We start from the raw sequence: 13,893 nt of genomic DNA, 5'->3' as shown, positions 1-13,893 counted from the left end.
TACCCAGTGGTCGACACTTTGACAGTCATCACACTGTTATGGATTATGGCACAGTTGACATGAAAACTTTTTCTTATCAGTCATTATCATGTCACCAATCACAACATTTTGAACTTCGATAGTACCTCACATGAATTTATTGACAGTTAACTCTCTTTCACTACGACATTCTTAACTTTGTCACACAGTATCACATTTTCTTTAGACACCTACATTTTGAGAATCATTTAATTTTCGAATGGAATTTTACCGAATTAAAACCTAGTGTGTGTGTTTGAGCGATTTGTACAACATTTCTGTAATGTTTCAAATTATATTCAAATGTTCTAAATGTTCATCAATCAACAAAAATGATTCTGGTACCTCACATTCCTTGTCATACTGAATGTTATTGTTGCTAGAGTCCGTTTGCACTGATACATCGAAACACTTGTATTGAGCAATTGATTATAAGCCACAGTTTGCAATTACACAATAAGTTCCGCATTTCTAAGAGCTATAATACGACCAGACCGATGATGATTACTGTTTAGGCCTAGCAATAGACATAGGTCAAATATCAAATCAACAAGCAGAACGTTGGAACAAGAGTAGACAAGTTATTATCAGAAATGATATGCAATTGGCATAACCTACCAGACCCCTTGAGCGCGATTGCACGTGTGAGACACAGTTGTTCCCTTTTTGTCACGCAGGTCAAAGTATCAAAGCACAATAGTTCCCGATTTAGGGCACAATTGTACCTTAATCACTGGTTAGTTCCAATTAAGCGACACAGTAGTTCCCGATTCAGGGCACAATAGTACCCTGATTCGCATTTTCCTTCTTAATTCTAAGCCCAACACTAATTCAAATTGTTATCAGTCATAAGGGTTAACGCTAAAAATTCGCCTCATCAACAAATTATGAATGCACATACTGTGTAAACTCTGCAAAATAAATATTGAACGAAAACAGTTTTGAGTTTGTTTGGAAAAATACCTTACTGCTTATGTTCAAGATATTTTGTAAAAACGGCAAGTTTCCATAAATGAAATTTTATGATCAGCGCTGATAATCGCTTATTGGGCGCTTTTTCGGCGCTTTTTTTACGATTACAAGCGGTTCAAAAAAAATCGCTTATAATCCACTATAATTGATGTAATAATTCAAAAAAGCGCTTTTTTCAATATAAAAACGCTTATAAGAGCTTATATAATAAGCGATCATAAGTCTCCACAAACGATTTGAAAGCGATTTTCCAGTAGGATTGGCGGTAAAAAGTGGTGGATAAGCGGTCGGCCAGATAAGCGATTCGTAGGCGCTTTTTTGAACCATTTATAAGCGATTATAAGCGCTTATAAGTGGGTTACAATTTGGCTGTTTGTAAAGCGCTAAAAAACGCTTATAAAGCGCTTATAAGTGGGTTTACGGAAAGTTTCAAAAAAATCGCTTATAATCGTTAAAAAATCGATTATAAACGGCTGTTTTTTTGAAAAAAGCGCCGAAAAAAGCGCCCAATAAGCGATTATCAGCGCTGATAACAAAATTTCATTTATGGAAACTTGCCGTAAAAACATCAGTTTTCAATTGATAATTCTTTCAACCCCTAAGTTCCATGCCCAAATTTTCACTGAAATGGCTTGTCTCCATGATGTCTACTAGTACTACAAAATATGCAATATTTTAAAATTAAAGTTAGCTATTTTGCAATCCGCTATTGTCAATATGATTATAACTCTGCCTTCAGTGAAAGAATGTTATTTATTTCATTTGGAGAACAGTAATTGATAAAAATTATGACCACTTTATTAAGTTATAAATAACAATATGCTAACTATCCTGTATCCCATATCCTATATATGTTTTATATTATATGTTAAATAACACACTTGAAATTTAGACAGAAAACACGTAATCACGAGCTTACGAGAGAATCAGCAAGGTAGCTATATAAATAAAAGTTATTGTTACTTAGTTAAACCAATGCTTGTTGTTATTAGTCACCTGGTTGTGGTCTGTAGTAATCAGATGCTGTTTCGGAGGAATGGAACGTTATCTTTGCCACGTCTCTGTTCCAGTACGTGCTCCACCTTATACACGTTGATTGAACGATCAGTGTGTTGAGCACCTCTACCTCGTTACAGTGTATCACTACTCTAACACCTGCAGTTCTGGTTAGTGTGATACGCCAAACCTTGTTAGTAGCAGAGGGGGGATTAACAGGGAAGTTAGGGTCGTATGTGGTACACCCGCCGAGATGGTATAGTGGAGTAGAGCTGAAGTAGAGCTGGACTCCTCCTGCATACTCTCCCCCAGCTGAGTAGAAGGACACTACCACCCTATCGTTACTCCCCAGCACACTATTAGTTTTAATTTCTAAAGGTGTCGACTCAAGATCCCACTCTATGTCCACATCACGTTCGACTGGTAACCAACCTGTTAATTGTATATTTAACTCATGACTACTGAGCAATGATTAATGGTATCATGAATTTATGGAGGTGTTCTAGCAAAATTGTAAAGGAATTGTAAGAATGTCGCCAATAATTTATTTTCCGAATTTAAGGGCCCGACCATACTATGACTGTTGTCACCATGGCTGTTGTCACCATGACTGTTGTCACCATGATGACTGTTGTCACCATGACTGTTGTCACCATGACTGTTGTCACCATGACTGTTGTCACCATGACTGTTGTCACCATGACTGTTGTCACCATGACTGTTGTCATAGTGCGGTCAGACGGAATGCCAACAGGCAAGACAGTCATGACCATAGGCACGTAGTTTGTTTAGAGGGCGTGCCAAGGATACGTGACAACTCCTCAGGCACGCTGGGCACGTCTTTTCAAAAGCCGTGCCTAACTAAAAATCTGTGCCTGACGTGACTGCAGTCTGTTCAGTACTCGTGCCAACTGTCATGGATAACGCGACGTCACGATTACCTTATAAGGTCAATATTTTACGCGATATGGACGATAACACGACATCTGTCCGACAGCACTATTTTCGTGTGTTTGAAGTGATATCTCAAATTTGGCATATAGAAATTTATCCAAACTTTCACAAATTATTTGTCTTAAAGCTATCTTACTATCTAGAAAGTTTCAAGAAAATCGTATCGTTGTATCTCCAGATATATGCTTTGGAACCACTTTGTGTTTAAGGTAATATCTTAAATTTGGCACATAGAAACTCGCTTAAACTTACACAGATTATTCGTCCTATAACCACCATACTTTATGGAAAGTTTCAAGAAAATCGTACGGTAGGATCCGACAAAAACTATTGTCCAAATAACCTATCTTCTGAGTCGGACAGATGTCGCTGTCGGACAGATGTCGGCCAATCGAAGCTTCCAAAGGATTTAGGGGTCGTTCACATATTACGTATTCAATATTTTAGCAATTTTTACCCCCCTCCCCCCTTCCATAATCAACCGTTATCAAGACCCAACCCCCCCCCCCCCCCAGACAGCAATATTACTTAATCATGGCCTGACCCCCCCCCCCCCCCCCCTTGACTTTTTCCTAGAAAACACTTTTCTCTACGTTTCATGCTACCCTGATCATGCTATCATGTGATAAAATTTAGAAATTGATCGAATATCCGGCTATAATATATAGTAAGTAGTTTAGAAGGTGCTTGGCCGGATATCATAACAATGATTTCGGCTCATCATGATTCATGATCAACCGTAAGCATTTGGAAACCCCCCTCCCCCCTCGGCTGATTACGTAATATGTGAACGACCCCTTATGACCTTTTTAGGTTCAATTTTTAGGTTTCATTCGGCTGACCAACTTTTCCAAAATTGCATCATTTAGGACCACGTATACCTCCTACTTCAAGTATGACATGCTTGATTGCTTGCCATACGTTGTAGGCCCGCGCCACGAGTGCACGACTACATCGTGGCTTTCACTAAGTGCAACGACAATGGGGGTCACGACGCACAGTCAGAAGGAAAGGTGGAAGGGGCACTTTACTGAGCTCTTAAATCCTCCACTATCTGATGCTAACCTTGATGACCTCGATGGTGTGCCCTCACAACCGAGTTAAATGAGTTTTGATTACCTTTCTTTACTTGTTCTGATGGACCTCCTTCTAGAGATGAGATTAGTTATGCTCTAAAGAAAGAACTGCAAAAGTGCGGGGGTTGATGAGATAACTAATGAGCAACTTAAGTATGGCGGAAGTGCACTTGTTGGCCAACTAGAGCTACTGTTTAAAAAGGTATGGGAAGAGGAGGCGATCCCTGATGATTGGCTTAAGGGGTTATAGTGGTTATTGGAAAGAAGGGAGACACCTCATACTGCAGTAATAATAGGGGTATAACTCTTAGGGCAACATCGTCTAAGGTTCTTCAAATGGTTCTTCTTAAGAGGCTGGATGTTGGAATGGAGTGTCTTCTTAGGGAAAACCAGTGTGGGTTCAGACGGAACCGCTCATGTATTGATCAGATTTATTCCATCTGCACCATTATTCATAACTGCATTGAATTTAACATTCCACTTTATGTTAATTTCATTGATTTTAAGGCAGCGTTTAATTCCATCAGAAGAGAGTTTATCTGGTCAAGCATGAGACACTATGGACTCCCTGAGAAATATGTTAGAATCTTTCAGGCATTTTTCAACGGAACCATGAGTGCTGTCAGGGTTAATGGGGAAATGTCTGATTGGTTCTCTGTCAATTCAGGCACTGGACAGGGTGATATCCAGGGCCCTCCTGTATTTAATTTTTGTCTGAACTTTGGTATCTTTTTGGCTGAGGTTCACAAGGCAATCAGTTATGGTGCTGTACTGCAAAAGAAACTGAGGGGTGCAGATGAAAAAGTTACCATGGATAGTGACTACGCTGATGATCTGGCAGTGATGGACAATACTGAAGAAGGGCTGCAATAGAGTCCACTGATCTTATAGCTTATCACACCTCTTATGCTGGGTTAAAGATCAACGCTAAAAAGACACAATGCATGGCGATCAGCAAGTGTGCGTCCCCGCGACCTTACACTGAAAGAGACAGTATAAAGCTAACAGTGGAGGGAGAACCTGTTGAACAGGTCAGTAACTTTGTTTATCTTGGTGCCAACATCAGTGGGGATGGTACTATTGACCGAGATCTTGACATCAGGATCAGCGTGCTAATGGTGCGTTCCATCAGCTTTGGAAGATATGAAACAGTAGAACTATAAGAACGCCCACCAAGATCCGTATCAACAAGGCTGCTGTTATTACTATTCTGTTATATGGAGCTGAAGTGTGGAACACAACAAAGAAGCAGATGAAACGGTTCGAGGTCTTCCATCTGACCTCCCTGAGAAGAATCTTGAAGATAAAGTGGTTCTTCCATGTCTCCAATGAAGAAGTTCTCAGGCGTGCTGGAATAAAGTCTATTGAAACCTTCATCGGTTCGGCTAGACTAAGGTGGTACAGACACGTTGTCAGAATGCCAGAGACACGGTTTCCCAATTTTCTACTGGATTGGAAACTAAACTATGGAAAGAGATTGAAAGGACGACCCCGCAAAGGCTCGATGGCCTGTGTACTCGAGGATGCGGCTGACATTACAGGTGTCGATAACATCAGCAGAGACGCAGTAAAACAGTTTGCCATAAAACGAGTGGAATGGAGGAACATGATACATCATAAAAGAGATGTGTGTGATGCAGGCCACTCCAACGACTAGGAGGAGACCTCTTCATGTAGCGTGTATGTAGGTATGATAGTCTATTGCTCGCTTATCTCGGAAGCTTGAAAATAGCGCCACGCACAAGGATTGGCGTGCGAACGTTAGATGTGAGAGAATGTTTGCCGTTTGGTCGTTGATTACGTAATAAAAATTTTAATTTTTTACCGATTGGACAATTTTCGTTAATTATGTAATCAAAATTTTCGTTTTTTAAACCAATTTTCGTTTAGTGCTTTGCGATTATTTCATTCATTAAGGGGGGGGGAGGGACCGGTGACCGAACTTTTGAGGGGGTCCCGGACCCCAACCGCCAAACGGTGCTCGCGTGGCAGCCACGCCCATATTTGGTCCAAATTAGGCCCAAATTAGGCAAATACCCTGAGCATGCCCAAAAACCAGATTTTAGGTGCTCTACTTGTAGCTAGTGGTCCCCTAAACTCATATATGAATTTTCATCAAGATTGGACAACAAATGACTGAGTTATGAGCCAAAAACCATATGACCATATTTGGGCATACGCACCAAATTTTATCGATTTTTGGCCCATAAATTGGTCAAATATCAATATTTTGGAATGAAACCAACTTTATGTGGAAGGTTAGCCTATACTTACAATCGGAGGACCGATATTTTTCTCGGGTCAGTGGGTTTCTCCGGTTTTAAGCCGGTTCCGCCCGGATACGTTAAGCTTTCCAGTCATAAGTATTCCAGTAAGTTCCTTGCAGCCGTTCAAATTAGTATTTTGTTTTTTATAAAAGAGTCTGACGTGATTTTTATATTTATATTGTTTCTAGTATCTATTCCCGTTTCCAATATCCTTTTAAATTCTATATGACTCACTGAAAGTAAATTCTATCCAGGTTGATCCGACCCGACACAACGTGTAGTTTCCCGGACAGTCCCCAATTCTATAATCTAAAGAACAGTGACTATTTGACTAATTAAGTGTAAAGACGTAAAATTATATGTCCGTTCACACAATGTCCGGTCAAATAACGTCCGATAAGGTAAACATAGTAACATACCATTTTCGTCAGCAGCAGCGGCCCCCCGCCCCCAAATGGAGATACTGATAGTCAGGATCAAGATGGTCAAGATGTCCTTGGTGCTGACCATTGTGAATGTGAACTCTTCGGAAAGCCAATAGTTCATCTTCATCTTGTCAACACACGCCTTCTTCGGACTCGATTGTGTGAAACTTTGGAGAGCTAAGGAATTGAACGCAAAGGCAAAGGGTTGAACATAGTTGTTGTGACCGCTCTCAGTCTCATGGCTAATGCTAAAGAAAATGGTCCACATTACCATTAGGCCTGGACAGTACGCGCTAGCAATCCACTAATCGCGATCGTGAGTCTTCCCTAGCTCACTCTGAGAGCCCTGGTTGGTGGGACGGATTTCTTGAAGTGCTAATGCTATTCACAGAGGTTGCTAGTATAATACAGATCATAGTTGAAGCATATATTTCAAGAAAACGGTGTACCCACAAGAGCTCACAGCTTATCACAGTGCAGGTGCTGGTATTGGTAAGCATGACCCGCCTCTTATAAGCTTAGAGTTATACATTCTATACTATTATACTTTACTGTTCTTTCAGAGAGGGAGAGGGAGAGGGGGAGGGAGAGGGAGAGGGAGAGGGAGAGGGAGAGGGAGAGTGAGAGGGAGAGGGAGAGGGAGAGGGAGAGGGAGAGGGAGAGGGAGAGGGAGAGGGAGAGGGAGAGGGAGAGGGAGAGGGAGAGGGAGAGGGAGAGGGAGAGGGAGAGGGAGAGGGAGAGGGAGAGGGAGAGGGAGAGGGAGAGGGAGAGGGAGAGGGAGAGGGAGAGGGAGAGGGAGAGGGAGAGGGAGAGGGAGAGGGAGAGGGAGAGGGAGAGGGAGAGGGAGAGGGAGAGGGAGAGGGAGAGGGAGAGGGAGAGGGAGAGGGAGAGGGAGAGAGAGAGGGAGAGGGAGAGGGAGAGGGAGAGGGAGAGGGGGAGGGGGAGGGGGAGGGGGAGGGGGAGGGAGAGGGAGAGGGAGAGGGAGAGGGAGAGGGAGAGGGAGAGGGAGAGGGAGAAGGAGAGGGAGAGGGAGAGGGAGAGGGACCGAAAGTTTACAGGTTTGACTGATTTTTTCACCTGCAACCAATTAGTAAGTCACCAATAGATGCCAAATGACACGATCGAGGTGTTGGAAGTTTGATTTCGGTCGTAGGAAGCCCACAACAGAAAGCTTAACAAAACAAAAAGTTGTATTTTCAAAATCCTGTCCCATTTTCAAATATGAAATTTTCTTAACACAAAATTGACAGATTGGATGAAACTTTTGCACAGAAACCAATTAGTCAGTTAATTGATGATGGTATGAAACCAAATTGAGGTATTGAGGGTCAAAATCCCGAATAAAATTGCAGAATCATATTGTCCCAATATCTGTCCCATTTTCAGTTTTTGAAGATGAAATTTCCAGGACCGAAATTTTACAGTTTTGACTGGGGGGGGATAAAAATTGCTTAAATATTGATTACGTAATATGTGAACGACCCCATACGAGTTTAGACTTTAGGGGACCACTAGCTACAAGTAAAGCACCATAAACCTGGGTTTTGGGCATGCTCAGGGTATTTGGTTAATTTGGACCAAATATGGGCGTGGCTGCCCCGCGAGCACCATTTGGCGGTTGGGGTCCGGGACCCCCTCAAAAGTTCGGTCACCGGTCCTAGTTTGTTGGTCAACTTGCTATCTCGAAACCAAGTTTCACAAAAAATTAGGGTGAACCCCCCCCCCCCCCCCCCTTAATCCGTTGTGATAACTTTTAATAAATAAATGGCTTATAGTTATTAGTTATTACGTAAAATAGGAGGGGGGTTGGGTCTTGATTACGGGGGGGGGGGGGGGGGGGGCAAACCTTGATTACGGTTGATTACGGAGGGGGGGGGGTAAAAATTGCCAAAATATTGATTACGTAATATGTGAACGACCCCATATCCTCGGTTCATGGAAGATCATTTTGAAAATGTGTGAAGACCTTCCCATCGGGCTTTCAAAACTATCCGAAAAACTTGGTGGATATCGGAGTCGATATAGTGATGAAAATTGAGCAAAAGTGTTGTTTTGAATCTAGTTTGAGCTGTGACATAATGTCTGATTAGATGATTGTATATGCCCCAAATTTTCCGGACAGTTACCTTGTAGTTGTAGGTCTATCCGTAAGTGTAAGGAACCTCGAAATCCTATATTTATTTCAATCTTCCTTTAACGTTAGTTAAATGACTTAGGCTTAACAGTCAACATTCATTTTCATTTAAGATAGATAGTAAATTGTTAACATTATATTAAAAGTATACCAGAAATGGAATATACGTTGAAGTTTAACTTTAATTAACAAAATGTCATTTTCTGTGAGAAAACTATTGAATAATTTGACTCGGTTGATGAGTTACTATGGATTTAAGGAGGGGTTTAAATAAGACTAAGAGCCCCAGACCAGCCAATCACAGACGAAGCGTGAAGATGAATGATTAGCAGCGGAGTTTAAACAATGATGAGCAATACCGATCTTGATGAACAATACTGCCGTTCCCTGAGAAAAATTTGGAACGGCAGAATAGACTCTTAATCTGGGAAATTCGGAGAGATATATAACGTAGAACAATCGGAGGACCGATATCTTTCTCGGGTCAGTGGGTTTCTCCGGTTTTAAGCCGGTTCCGCCCGGGTATGTTAAGCTTTCCAGTCATAAGTATTCCAGTAAGTTCCTTGCATTAAATTAATATGAGCCGTTCAAACTTCAAATTAGTATTTTGTTTTTTATAAAAGAGTCTGAAGTGATTTTTATATTTATATTGTTTCTATTCTATTTATATAGTGTCTATTCCCGTTTCCAATATCCTTTTAAATTCTATATGACTCACTGAAAGTAAATTCTATCCAGGTTGATCCGACCCGACACATCGTGTAGTTTCCCGGACAGTCCCCAATTCTATAATCTAAAGAACAGTGACTAATTAAGTGTAAAGACGTAAAATTATATGTTTGTTCACAATCACACAATGTCCGGTCAAATAACGTCCGATTAGGTAAACATAGTAACATACCATTTTCGTCAGCAGCAGCGGCCCCCCGCCCCCAAATGGAGATACTGATAGTCAGGATCAAGATGGTCAAGATGTCCTTGGTGCTGACCATTGTGAATGTGAACTCTTCGGAAAGCCAATAGTTCATCTTCATCTTGTCATCACACGCCTTCTTCGGACTCGATTGTGTGAAACTTTGGAGAGCTAAGGAATTGAACGCAAAGGCAAAGGGTTGAACATAGTTGTTGTGACCTTGGAGAGAGTTCGCTCTCAGTCTCATGGCTAATGCTAAAGAAAATGGTCCACATTACCATTAGGCCTGGACAGTACGTGCTAGCAATCCACCAATCGCGATCGTGAGTCTTCCCTAGCTCTCTCTGAGAGCCCTGGTTGGTTGGACGAAGTGCTAATGCTATTTACAGAGGTTACTAGCATAATATAGATCATAGTTTAAGCATCTGTTTCAAGAAAACGGTGTATCCACAAGAGCTCAGGCGGCTAGGTGCTGGTATTTATAAGCACGACCACGCCTCTTATAAGCTTATAGTTATACATTCTATACTATTATACTTTACTGTTCTTTCAGAGAGGGAGAGGGAGAGGGAGAGGGAGAGGGAGAGGGAGAGGGAGAGGGAGAGGGAGAGGGAGAGGGAGAGGGAGAGGGAGAGGGAGAGGGAGAGGGAGAGGGAGAGGGAGAGGGAGAGGGAGAGGGAGAGGGAGAGGGAGAGGGAGAGGGAGAGGGAGAGGGAGAGGGAGAGGGAGAGGGAGAGGGAGAGGGAGAGGGAGAGGGAGAGGGAGAGGGAGAGGGAGAGGGAGAGGGAGAGGGAGAGGGAGAGGGAGAGGGAGAGGGAGAGGGAGAGGGAGAGGGAGAGGGAGAGGGAGAGGGAGAGGGAGAGGGAGAGGGAGAGGGAGAGGGAGAGGGAGAGGGAGAGGGAGAGGGAGAGGGAGAGGGAGAGGGAGAGGGAGAGGGAGAGGGAGAGGGAGAGGGAGAGGGAGAGGGAGAGGGAGAGGGAGAGGGAGAGGGAGAGGGAGAGGGAGAGGGATTTTACAGGTTTGACTGATTTTTTCACCTGCAACCAATTAGTAAGTCAACAATAGATGCCAAATGACACGATTGAGGTGCTGGAAGTTTGATTTCGGTCGGAGGAAGCCCACAGCAGAAAGCTTAACAAAACGAAAGGTTGCATTTTCAAAATCCTGTCCCATTTTCAAATATGAAATTTTCTGAACACAAAATTGACAGATTGGATGAAACTTTTGCCCAGAAACCAATTAGTCAGTTAATTGATGATGGTATGAAACCAAATTGAGGTATTGAGGGTCAAAATCCCGAATAAAATTGCAAAATCATATTTTCCCAATATCTGTCCCATTTTCAGTTTTTGAAGATGAAATTTCCAGGACCGAAATTTTACAGTTTTGACTGATTTTTTCACCTGCAACCAATAAGTAAGTCAACAATAGATAACAAATGACACGATTTGAGGTGCTGGAAGTTTGATTTTGGTCGGAAGAAGCCCACAGCAGAAAGCTTAACAAAACGAAAGGTTGCATTTTCAAAATCCTGTCCCATTTTCAAATATGAAATTTTCTGAACACAAATTTGACAGAAACCAATTAGTCAGTTAATTAATGATGGTATAAAACCAAATTGAGGTGTACTGGGAGTCATAGGGCCTGTCGTGATATCATGGATCGCTTAGGTTCCACCAGGATCTGGTAGTCCTCATAATTCTGCGGCCTCTATGTTTCGTCATCTCGCACAACTCTTTAAGAATCTTGTGGATTTGGCATGTGAAAATTTGCAGCCTTCCAGACATTGATTGGGTTAACGAGGTGTCGTACGTCACCTCAAGATCGGGTGACAGGGGGCTGACCAGGCCAGAACCCAATTGATTGGGTCTTAGGTCACGTGATTATGAGCCTGAGGTCACGTGACTATGACGTCACCAGACCTTCCTCTCCGTTTCCCGCTCATTGGACCAGGTGAGCTTGCATGCATGTGAATGTGGGTGTAAGTATAGCTGTACTGTAGTTTATACCTAATTAAACCCCTATAGAAACCGAAAATTTATTTTCTGGCAGAAAGCTAGAAATTTACCAAAATATCGTCATTGTTTTAAATTTATTTTGATGACCATTCCTGACCTAAAATCGCACGAGAAATCGATTAAACTTGGTTTCAGAACTCAACAATGCTTCCTTATGCCTTAAAATCCATGTTTTATCAATACAATCAACATCTCGATCATGTAGTTAAACTTATTACTTAACGGATTCAAGTATAGTTACGCGGTAGACAAACTAAAACAAAATTGTAGGTTTATAACCTACCAGGACCTGCGCCTAGTTAAACTCGTCGAAGGTAATATTTGGAACAAATATTTTACGAGTATCACCCGTTAAATAAACTTATATGTATAAAAACCTTGTGTTATGTGGCAGTTGTATTGCAATTTGTGCAATTTCAGTTGGGCAGCTTTTTTTAAGTGTCTGTTATTTCAATTTTCGTAATTAATCTGGAAGTATTATCGGCATCTTTTCACACATATATGACTACTAGCACATACACAGTGGCCAATAAGCTGTACACAGCAGGGTTTCAGCGTAATAATCGATCTTTTAGAATGTTCTAGTTTGAGTGTAGAATAGCCATTAGAGCTGAGTGTAAGATTAGGTAGGATTAGTGTATAGCTTTTGGATGGTTTTGCGGAGTAAGACACGCGTTAGTAGGGTGCATTAGTTAACAATATGTGGCCAATTGCAACAGCTTATTCTACTGATAGAATATATCGACCAATGGCAGCAGTTTTAATCAAGATTACGCTAAAAAAGGCTGCTAAATCACGCAAGAAATGCAAGCATTATTTTAATCGTTACATTTTCAATTCGTTACAATTTTCCATTCAAAAATGAAGTTTTCCTCCCTTATTGGAGAGCCACTTGAGTTACCTCAAACGATTCCTTCGACTAGGAGAGTGCTTCAATTATTACTTCTTAGAAGTGACCAGCAACCGAAGGTACAGATTAACAGAATTCTGACCTTGGTGGCTGAGGAACTTGTTCAATTTTATGCTGAATCGGAATTATTGATATCTCTTAACAGTAAAGCCAACATCTTCAAGTATGTGGTTTCAATTTCCCTTGTAAATATTGTCGCTGAATATATGATCAAGCTATTAGATATATTATTACTTGCAACTTTACACGTGAATTTTTTATTCTTTTTGTTACAATTCGTTCGATATCCGTAGATTAAGACAGAAGTTGAGGGAGCGAGTGTGAGCATAGAACACGTATCAGCAAATTACGGACTTTGTTTGTTTATGATGTAACACTTATTTCATAGGTTATAGTTTCTTAAGTCTCAGTACATGATGTAAATAAAAAATAACACAATTATCCTCAGCAAAGAAGGAGTATGCCCGGGTAACCCTACCCCCCTTGCTACGTGGTCTGACGAGAGCCGCTATCATCTCCTATATAAGAATGCCTCTCAAAACGGCATTTGTCAACAACAATCAAGCCGTTGAGAGGCAAGTGGCTCTTATGTCAACCTGTGGTAAGAAGGTGGTAGGGGAGGATAGGAAGTCTGGGCAACAAATTGCTGTCGCAGAGCACAGACAGCAAACGAAAAAGCAGAAGAAGTGAAGGTACAATAAATCAGATATACTGTATTTCCTAAGTGGCTCACAGGCAGGAGCTCAACCATTATTTCTTGAATTGTCACAAAAAACGTCTGTAGCTTAACTTAATTTCAGATCACATCAATCATTATAATGGATTATAAATAATGCTAAACATTAGCCATATTAACTGAAGAGTATTATGTAGGCTTTAATAACAACCATATAATGCTTTATATCCCACACCCAAGTAACGGAAATGCAATTGATGTTAACCTGTCGACAATATTTCAGAAAAGATTCCCGCAAGCAAGCATGTTCCTTCGTTCTGCTCTGATCTTTACTCTGTTACTAACTGATGATGGACTTTGATACGATTCGTTGATATGATTTTTTGACGTATTGTATACAGCTTGCACTTAACCATATGGTTCAGACAAAAGGACAATTAAACTGGTGTTTTGTTTTTAACGGGTGATACTCGTAAAATATTACCTTCGACAAGTTTAACTCGGCGCACGTCCTGGCAGGTTATAAACCTACAA

The 13,893-nt window shown here is 41.4% G+C and overlaps 1 long non-coding RNA gene across 1 annotated transcript; it reads left to right on the top strand.

Moving 5' to 3' along the window:
* The first annotated feature begins 13,243 nt into the window (after positions 1 to 13,243).
* Positions 13,244 to 13,893, top strand: LOC134821227 (uncharacterized). The gene is made up of 2 exons (XR_010160995.1): positions 13,244 to 13,375; positions 13,643 to 13,893. It is a non-coding gene; the product is annotated as an uncharacterized LOC134821227 (long non-coding RNA).

This window comes from Bolinopsis microptera, chromosome 9 (assembly GCF_026151205.1).
Source record: "Bolinopsis microptera isolate Bmic1 chromosome 9, MBARI_Bmic_1.0, whole genome shotgun sequence".
NCBI classification, from domain to species: Eukaryota; Metazoa; Ctenophora; class Tentaculata; order Lobata; family Bolinopsidae; genus Bolinopsis; species Bolinopsis microptera.
Note: the sequence above shows the minus strand (reverse complement) of the source record. Positions and strands in the feature narration are given on the sequence as shown.